Consider the following 11,152-nt stretch of genomic DNA (forward strand, 5'->3'; position numbering starts at 1 on the left):
AGTAGTGACTGTGAACAAATCAGACAGTATTTTAAAGCAAGTCTGTCTATCAGATCAGTAATCCTTTCTATTCTTTATTACTTCAACAAGCATAAGGAAATGTTTGAACTGTAAGTAAACTTTAATCTTGAGAGTAAAGAGTGCTCTGCACCACATTTTGTTGGCACTTTTTTTATCATGCGACTAAGCACTTCCTTGGTGATCAGAGAACCAGTTCAAGCACTCTGGTCCACAATCGTGTGCTCAGGGCACTGTAGAAACTGACAGGTACTTTCTTACTGGCAGTCATAGAATGGCAATTATTTTATGAACGGCAATTCTAAAATATATTATACTCAGAAAATAGCCAGTGACCAAGTCTTCAGGTGATTAGGAATAAAAATGATTATACTGCCCTGATGGACAACCCAATGTTGTTGCTGTCAGCAGAAAAGTTCTGCCACTAATAGCTTGATGTGACATTGTCAGTGTTAGGAAATTTACTTATTTTCCAAAAGCCACTAATCAGTCTGAAACTTTTAGAACAGTTTTAAATCTGTCTATTGGCTGTAGGGAAATTACTCTTTCTGCATGCTGAAGCTTTGGTACTATAGGCCCTTTGTAGCAATACATCCATTTAGTAATATTATGTTAGACTCATAGTTTAACCATGGTGTTCTTATAACATGTATCATCTATGAACCAAAACTCTAAACAAGGGTCTGTCTTTCAGATTTCAAGGGGGCCGGACTAGAGCCAGTGGGAAAATGTCCTGGCATCCAGTGGGAGTAAACAATGCCCTATCTTTGGTGTCAGTGGGAGGAATACTGCCCCATCGTTGGTGTCAGTGGATGAAATCTGCCCCATCATTGATGTCAATGGAAGAAATTCTGCCCCATCGTTGGTGTCAATGGAAGTAATTCTGCACCATCTTTGGTGTCAATGGAAGAAATTCTGTACCATCTTTGGTGTCAATGGAAGAAATTCTGTCCATCGTTGGTGTCAATGAAGGGAGTTCTGCCCCATCATTGGTGTCAATGAATGGAATTCTGCCCCATCATTGGTACCAGTGGAAAGACGTGTGCTCCACTGTTGATGTCATTGGAAAGAATTCTGCCCCATCGTTGGTGTCAATGGAAGGAATTCTGCCACATCGTTGATGTCAATGGAAAGAATTCTGCCCCATTGTTGGTGTCAATAGAAGGAATTCTGCCCCATTATTAGTGTCAGTGGGAGGAATAGTGCCCCATCATTGGTGTCAAGTGCCCAGAGGGCCGAATAAAGGCAAGCAAAGGGCCGCAGTTTGGAGACCACTGTCCTAAAGGCTGAATCACACATTTTCAATGCAGTTAATTGCAGGACTGTCCGTGTAAATTTTAAATAGCACCCTGTGACGAGACCCTTGCTCGCTCGCTTCCGCTCTCCCGACACTTCTCTGTTTCTAGTGAGTCAGCTTGCAGATCGCAACGTCTGATGGTTCGGTCAACCAAGGATCCAAGATCCGAACTACAGCTATGTGCCGTCCGGAATCCATTAGAACAAACACCAAGCAGGCTGTATGTAAGTTCAAACAGGAAGACAATTTATTGGAAGAGCATAGCACACTTTTATACAGAATTTGGAACATCCTGCCCCCAACAACCGCCCTCCCATTGGTCAATTGCAAAGTACCTGCAGTTCCCCTTCAGGTCCTCTCCAGCCATGCAAATGAGAACTTGAAAATGAGTCAACAGGGATTGGTCCAGGTTGGATAGCTTGACCAGAAGGACTGTTATGTCCAATGAGACAGAAGCCCCAGGGGGCAATCAATGTACACAATAGCCAGACACAGAACAATGGTTCCCTAACGAGCCCCCAATACACATTACTCTGAGTGTCAATACATCCCCTAGCAGACAACAGGTGAGTTCATTAGCACACCCGACAATAGGTGAATGGAAAGCCACCTCAGACAAAAGCAACATTGCCAGACAGTCCGTCTCCTCATTGAACTTCCTGGAATGACCATATTAGGAGTTGTACTTCCTGGCCAGAGATCTCATGGCAAATGGGAACAAATGACCTTGCTGACAAATATGAAGCAATTCAAACCATCACCCATCTGTCCTTAATTCCAGTGACGGTGAACACCGTCACACATCCCAACACAGCTCCTATGCGCATGCTCTGCAGTGCACCAGAACGTATGGTAACACACTACCATGCATTGCCTTGCCCTGCATTAGAAAAAAAAAGGCTGCATGTAAGTTTTCTGATCTGTGTTTGTGCGTTGGCAGCCCATTCAAAATAAATAGGCAGCTGTAACCCAAAAAAGTTAGGGCATGATAACGGTGCATTTATGCAATATACAAGAATGGCAAAGTGTGAATGAGCATTAAAGATTTGTATAATGACATTGCTAAGCAGCAGTTTACAGTAAATGGCATAATTCTGAAAACCACATTCCACCTTACACAAATTAACATTTGCTGTCACAATATTAAAGGGATTGTAAAGGCAGAATGTTTTTTTATTTTATCCTAATGCATTCTATGCATTAAAATGAAAAAACGTTCTGTTTGCAGCTGCCCCCTTCAGCCCCCTCAATACTTACCTGAGCCCGTCTTTATCCAGCGATGTTGCAGGAGTTTCTAAGCTGCCTGGGACTCCCTTCCTCATTGGCTGAGACCGCAGTGCAGAACGATTGGCTCCCTCTGCTGTCAATCAAAATAATTTAGCCAATCAGGAGAGAGAGAGGGGGCGGGGCTGGGTCACAACTCTGTGTCTGAATGGACACAGGCAGCTGTGATTCGGCTCGGGTGCCCCCACAGCAAGCTGCTTACTCCCTCAACAGGAGGGAGGGGGCAGGAGAGCCAAAGAGGGACCCGAGAAGAGGAGGATCCGAGCTGCTCTATGCAAAACCAACTGCACAGAGCAGGTAAAAGAACATGTTTGTTATTTAAAAAAGCAAAAAAATTAGTCTTTACAATCACTTTAATGATAGTTCAAATATGTGGAGGCCATTTATAGTTATTATGAATAGGGATCCTGGTGTATTTTTAGATTACCATTTCATATTTTGGTTTTGGGTGAAAATACACTTCAAACAAGAGTACAAAAATTAACAAAAGGACCTCTGCTCTGTACCAATCCTCTCTCATTAACTAAGCAAGCCAGCAGTCTAAAACACATATATAAAACCAGATCAAACATATTCACTGCAGAGCTGAACAAACCTATTGATAGTACATTCAAAAATTCCATCAAATAGTAAAAGTGGCAAAATTACTAATCATCACATACAGTATCTCACAAAAGTGAATACACCCCTCACATTTTTGTAAATATTTAATTAAATCTTTTCATGTGACAACACTGAAGAAATGACACTTTGCTACAATGTAAAGTAGTGAGTGTACATCTTGTATAACAGTGTAGATTTGCTGTCCCCTCAAAATAACTCAACACACAGTCATTAATGTCTAAACTGCTGGCAACGAAAGTGAGTACATCCCTAAGTTAAAATGTCCAAATTGGGCAAAAAGTGCCAATATTTTGTGTGGCCACCATTTTTTTCCAGCACTGCCTTAACCCTATTGAGCATGGAGTTCACCAGAGCTTCACAGGTTGCCACTGGAGTCCTCTTCAGCTCCTCCATGATGACATCACAGAGCTAGTGGATGTTAGAGACCTTGTGCTACTACACCTTACGTTTGAGGATACCCCACAGATGCTGAATAGGTTTTAGGTCTGGAGACATGCTTGGCCAGTCCATCCCCTTTACCCTCAGCTTCTTTAGCAAGGCAGTGGTCATCTTGGAGGTGTGTTTGGGGTTGTTATCTTGTTGGAATACAGCCCTGCAGCCCAGTCTCCGAAGGGAGGGGATCATGCTCTGCTTCAGTATGTCACAGTACATGTTGGCATTCATGGTTCCCTCAATGAACCGTAACTCCCCAGTGCTGGCAGCACTCATGCAGCCCCAGACCATGACACTCCCACCACCATGCTTGACTGTAGGCAAGACACACTTGTCTTTGTACTCCTCACCTGGTTGCCGCCACACACGCATGACACCATCTGAACCAAATAAGTTTATCTTGGTCTCATCAGACCACAGGACATGGCTCTGGTAATCCATGTCCTTAGTCTGTTTGTCTTCAGAAAACTGTGGGCTTTCTTGTGCATCATTTTTGGAAGAGGCTTCCTTCTGGGACGACAGCCATGCAGACCAATTTGATGCAGTGTGAGGCGTATGGTCTGAGCACTGACAGGCTGACCCCCCACCCCTTCAACCTCTGCAGCAATGCTGGCAGCACTCATACGTCTATTTCCCAAAGACAACCTCTAGTTATGATGCTAAGCATGTGCACTCAACATCTTTGGTCAACCATGACGAGGCCTGTTCTGAGTGGAACCTGTCCTGTTAAACCAACGTATGGTCTTGGCCACCGTGCTGCAGCTCAGTTTCAGGGTCTTGGCAATCTTCTTATAGCCTAGACCATCTCTATGTAGAGCAACAATTCTTTTTTTCAGATACTCAGAGAGTTATTTGCCATGGGGTGCCATGTTGAACTTCCAGTGACCAGTATGAGAGAGTGAGAGCGACAACACCAAATTCAACACACCTACTCCCCATTCACACCTGAAACCTTGTAACACCAATGAGTCACATGACACCAGGGAGGGAAAATAGCTTTCTGTGCCCAATTTGGACATTTTCACTTAGGGATGTACTCACTTTTGTTGCCAGTGTTTTAAACATTAATGGCAATGAAAAGATATAATAAAATATTTACAAAAATGTGAGGGGTGTACTCACTTTTATGAGACACTGTATATACTACAAATTAAAGTCTAATGGAGCATCAGCATATGCAGTAAACAAGGAATACTGAGCAGGGACGCCACAGTGGGTTCAAGCTCCTCCCCAACATGATGATGTCATCTAGGCTCTGCCCTGTGTATTGCATTCGGGTTTTTTAGGTGCCACCCACTGTACAGTGGCATTAGCGTCCTTGCTTATTGCATGGTGATTTCTGCATACATGTGGGTTGTTTTATCCCTATTTTTATAAAGTGAGTATTTTATGAAAAGCAGTATGAGATTTTTTTATGCTTTTTCCTGAGCTAAAATGTTACTAAAGGCATTTTTTTTAAATTAAAATAACAAACATGTTATGTCTACCTGCTTTGTGCTTTCTGGGGTCTCCTGTCGGCATTGTCCGCTCCTCCTCTTCTGTGTCTACCTCCATAATAAGCACTTGTTATGGGGGCAGACATGTGGGCTCGCTCCTGAGCCTGGATGTGTGTGTTTATAGACATACATAGCGTGGCTTGGACCCATCTCCTATTAACTCCTTACTGAATTTGATTGACAGCAGCAGGAACCAATAGCTCCCGCTGCTGTCTCTGTGCCTGTAAGGAGGGAGAGAGCAGCAACAGTGCTGGATCGAGATCAGACTCAGGTAATTATTAGGGGTGCTGGGGGGGGGGGGACTCATCTTGGAAGTTTTTTTCTTTGATTAAGAGAAAGCAATAAAGAACTATTTTTGGATAGAGCAAGGGAGGGTTATGATCTCAGTTTTTTTTTTTTCCACCATCTGTGTCCCATTGCAGAGATTTCCCTTCACTTCCTGTCCCATAGGCAAACAGAAAGTGAGAAGAAATCCATGTAAATTAAGGAAATCCTTGGGGGACCCCCAGGTCCCCATAACTAGTGTCCCCATTGGAAGATTTCCCCTCTATTACTTTTCTGGGGACAGCCCAAAATTTGGGATTATCTTTTACTTTGCACAGACAGCAATAAAGCTGACACATGTTCTAATCCCTCTCCACTCTATCCAAAATTATAAAAAGAAAGTTTTACCTTTTGTTATACTTTAAGGTAAAAAAAGTTTAGCCTTGGAAGTCTGGTGTTACTCCCTAAGATGATTTGGTGTGAAGTTTTCTGGAGGGAATCACAGAATATGTGTATAAAGGAGTGGGGATTCAACTGAACTATTTTACACATACTTTTTTTTCAGTATTTCACTGACATACATATTGTGGATTCATAATTAGCACTATGATTGCGATTTTCACCTATGCACTTTAATTTGTAGTATATATGTGATCATTTGTAAATTTGGCACTTTTTTTGCTTGGTGGTATTGCACATTTTTAAAAGTGAAGTATAGTCAAAGCCTTTTTGACCATACTTCTCTTTTTGGGTGATAGGACTGCACTTATTTTTGCACTTCTTTTACCCAGAGTCAGCCGACAGCTAGATTAAGGCTTATGTCACAGAACAGCTCTAGGCTTTGGAAGGATCCTGACCATATTGTCTGGATCCACCAGCTTCCTGATTGACAGCTGGATCTGTCTGTCAGTAAACAACTGAAAGTGGAAGCCAGCTGTGTCCAGTGTTGCCAACCTACCAGATTGAAATTTACTGACACAACACCCAAAATTTACTGGCACAGCCAAGTTTTTACTGGCATTTCCAAAAGTTCCAAAATTACAGTTTGAAGTGCAAATTTCAGTATTTAGGCTCCAAACAAGTACAATATGCAAATAAAAATGTGATTTACAGTAGGTATTAACCACATCCGGACCACCCGCCGCAGTTATACGTTGATACTTTGAGGTTAAATACCGGGTTTATGGCAGCAAATAGCTGCCATAACCCCGGTATTTTTTTTAAACTGCCGGTGGTCCTCTTTCACATAAGGGTGGTCCCAGTGTCGGATTTGACGTGGGATCACCCTTACGGTGTGGCTGAAGAGATGCCCCCCTCCCGCTGCTTCCCGGTCTTTTTCCCCGCTTACCGGACCCGCCGGCAGCGGGGAAAACGATCCGGTCCGGGCTCCTCACAGGCAGGAAGTCGAGGGAGAGCAAGATGGCCCCTACTCGACTCTATAGTCTTGGAGGACCGGAGCGACGTCAAACGTCGTCTCCTAACGATGCATTTAAAGAGCCCATTTTTTTTCATCATGAAAAAAATTACTCTTTTTTTTTTTTTTTTTTCTTTTTTAGTGTAGGTGTGAGATCTAAGGTCTTTTTGACCCCAGATCTCACAATAAAGAGGTCCTGTCAGGCTTATTTTTATTACAAGGGATGCTTACATTCCTTGTAATAGGAATAAAAATTATCAAAAAAAAAAAAAAAACTGTAAAAACAAAAAAATAATAGATAAAATAAATAGGAAAAAATTAAAATGCCCTGTCCCCGTTAGCTCGCGTGCAGAAGTGAACGCATATGCAAGTCCCGCCCACATATGTAAACGGTGTTCAAACCACACATGTGAGATATCGCCGCGATCTTTAGAGCGAGAGCAATAATTTGAGCTCTAGACCTCCTGTGTAACTCTAAGCTGGTAACCTGTAGAAATTGTTAAAATGTCGCCTATGGGGATTTTTAAGTATCAATGTTTGTCGCCATTCCACGAGCATGTGCAATTTTGAAGCATGACATGTTGGGTATCTATTTACTCTGTGTAACATTATCTTTCACATTATAGAAAACAATTGGGCTAACTTTACTGTTTTCTTATTTTTAAATTCAAAAATTGCATTTTTTCTAAAAAGGTTTAGAAGACCACTGCGCAAATACAGTGTCATAAAAAATATTGCTACGATCTCCATTTTATTCTCTAGGGTCTCTGCTAAAAAAAAAATATATAATGTTTGGGGGTTCTAAGTAATTTTATAGCAAAAAAAAAAAATGATTTTAACTTGTAAACAACAAGTGTCAGAAATAGGCCCCGGTCCTTAAGTGGTTAAAGCAAAAAAACATATTTTTATATTTTATTTTCAATATATATATATATATATATATATATATACAGTATATAGAAATTAGCTTAGGGACAGGACTCAGGAGGGCAAGAAAATAGAATGGGCAAGCGCCGCTCGGCTCCCTTGCACCATGACATCTAACGACACGCTCAGGCACCACCTCCACCAGACCCACTCCGTTTCGGCGCCATCCGAGCACACTGTAGCAGGCACTCGAATGGTCTCATCCGGTTCTGGACTGGAACTGCGCATGCGCAGTTCCAAGCCAAGCATCACAGCCATATTTTTTACTGGCAACCTTTTTCCTGTCACTGGCATTTACTTGCAGGAGTAAAAATGCACAGTTGGCGACACTGGATTGCGTCTGCCCTCTCTCCAGCCTGATAATCCAGTGAGCACTGGAGGAGCACAGCAGAGCCTTACGATCAGTGCCTTCTGCTCAGAGCTGACTGAAAACAATGCAATCACCTAGATCTCAGGCTTAGAGCCAACAGGGGACAGTTGCAGTATCAGTATCTTCTCCTTTAATCTATGAACATGGAACATTTGGAAATTGGGACTTCTGAGATTGTGGGCGGGGCGAGCAGCTGTGGGTGTGATGTTATTCTTGTGCCACATTGAATTTTAGGTGAAAACAAGTTGCACTAAACGTGGGGGGAGGAGGCCTAAATAATAATATCTAAAGTCTACGGTATAAAACCAATCAGTCTAAAAAAGCAAAGTATAGTTTTATAGCTTATGACAACCCTCTACTACTAAGAATGAACCAAAAACAACAAAAAGTAAAACTAGAACCATGTCTCTCTCTAGAAAAAAATGATTTATTCTTTATTATCATTTGTATTTCAAGGGAGATAATCACTAGTTTCCTGCTGGCCTGCTTGTGCTTCACCTGAACTGTTCCCCCTAAAGCATTACTCCACTTTTCATGAGAAAAAAACATTCCCCTATGGGTGATCTCTGTACATTGCAAGAATTTTAACAAACTTTGTTGCAGATTCCTACCTTTTGTTATTCTGAAGAAATCATTATTTGTTTCTCTGTGCCTCTGTGCTGAGTGGGTTAAATGGGAGTGGTTATATAATCATCAATAAGCTGTGCAGATGCAGAGCACTAATGAGGAAATCTGCAGGGCTTGCACCCCTTTAGATGTGTTCCTATTGGGAGTATCTCTCATTTTTGTTGCAGGCTGTGCCAGAAATCTGACTTGTATCTTAGGCAGACTTCTGGAAAAATTGATGAGCCAATCACACAAGCAGGAAATTATGTTTCTGGGGGTGTGGTCAGTATACATTCAGTGTACAGAACAGCTCCAGGTAGCCATATTGCATTGCACTTTCAGAAAATTACAGCGGCTGCAGATTGAAAAGGAAAGCTAATTTTTAATAACATTCAATTACAATATGATTTGTGTCGCAATTGTATACGATATATTGTCTTTTCTTTATTTGCTATTTTTTTTTCCGCATGAAAGTGGAGTTCCTCTTTAACCACTTTAAGACCGGAAGGATTTGCCCCCTTAATAACCAGGCCCTCAATTTGCGATTTGGCACTGCATTATTTTAACAGACAATTACACGGTCGTGCGACGCTGTACCCAAATAAAATTTACGTCCTTTTTTTCCCACAAATGGAACTTTCTTTTGTTGTTATTAGATCACCTGTGTGATTTTTATTTTTTGTGCTATAAACAAAAAAAGAGCGACAATTTTGAAAAAAAAAAACTATATTTTTCACATTCTGCTATATGACATTCTCAAAAAAAAAAAATTAAAAATCAAAATTTTTAACATTTTAGGCCAATTTGTTTTCTGCTACATATTTTTGGTAAAAAAAATCGCAATAAGCGTATTTTGATTGGTTTGCGCAAAAGTTATCGTATCTACTAACTACGGGAAACATTTATGTCATTTTTATTGTTTTTTTTTTTTTTACTAGTAATGGCCACAATCTGCAATTTCTTGCGGGGCTGCGACATTGTGGTGGACAGATTGGACCCCTAACTGACATTTTTGACACTTTTGGGGTGCCAGTGACATTACTACAGTAATCAGTGCTATAAATATTGCAGGGAAGGGGTAAACCCTATGGGTGATCAATGGGTTAAGTGTGAGCCTAGGGGAGTGATTCTAACTGTTGGGGGGTGTGGCTTGTAAAATGACCATCGAGACATGTGATCCTATATAGAAGGATCACATGAGCTCTGTGATCATTTCAGGGAGAAGAACACAGCTGGCAGTCCTTCTCTCTCAGCGGGGAGCGATTGTGGGTGTCAGGCGGCAGTCGGAGCCGCCAGACCCGTGCATCGGCTTCCCCACTGCCGAGTGAGCGGGAGCACACCACCAGCCGCAATGCGCTCGCCCCCTAGCTTCCCACGCGCCACCGACATAGGTCTACGTCGGTTTGCGCAGGAGAGCCACCCTGCTGCAGGAAAAAGGCAGCGGATGGCCGGGAAGTGGTTAAAGCAGTAATTTGCTCCCCCAGGCAAAGGCCCTATTTTTCACTGAAAGGAAGGGTATCTGCTAGGGCTGGGGAATATAATCGAAAGATCGATGCATCGCGATTCGACCCTTCGCGATTCTGCATCGATGCGGGCTGCCGGCATAATCGATTATACGAAATGACGTCATCAGCCGCGGCCACGCCCTATCGCGCAAGGGAAAAAAAATAAAAAATCACAAGATCGCAGGATCGGCAGCTGATTGGTGGGTTAGTGGCGGTAGCTTAATAAAAAGGCTCCGCCCCTCCCCTTCCTCCTCTTTGACCCGGGCCGAGGCGCAGCAAGACATCCCCCGCGTGTATCGGCGTCCCACCTGCGGCCTAGAAGCCAGCCAGCCATCCAAGCCAGAAGCCGCCAGTCCAGTGAGTCCACACACAGGAGCGAGGAGCCCCAAGTGCGTCCCCATCGCAGCCAGCCAGCGCCGCCAGCCTCACCTCACCTCACCGTAGCCGACAGGCCCTGGAGGCCCAGCCGCCACGCCACTGCCAGTGACGCCAGCCGCCCGCCACAGAGCCCAGAGAGCAGAACAGCACCTGTCCTCCTCTGCAATGCAGTGCACAACAACCCACACAGTCACACAGCAGGTATGTCCGAACAAATAATTGTGTAATCATTCATGGGGGTCTCTCGTCTGTATCTCTGGGGGATGTCTGTGATGGGGGGGGCCTGGGACAGGGGACGGTCGGTCGGGGCCCGGGGGTACTGTTCTGCTGTGGCAGTCTGGCAGCCAGGGGGGTCAGTCAGTGTCAGTGGGGGCCTGGGGGTCTCTGTCAGTGTCAGTCAGCTATGGGGGTCCGGGCAAGGGGGGGACTCACTCAGTGTTTGTCAGTGCTGTGGGGGATTGGGGAAGGTGTGGGGGACATCCAGGTCTCTGTCAGTGTGGGGGTCTGGGCAAGGGGGGGGACTCACTCTCACTCAAG

The sequence above is a fragment of the Pelophylax lessonae genome (assembly GCF_965119305.1).
Source record: "Pelophylax lessonae genome assembly, chromosome: 2".
Lineage (NCBI taxonomy): Eukaryota > Metazoa > Chordata > Amphibia > Anura > Ranidae > Pelophylax > Pelophylax lessonae.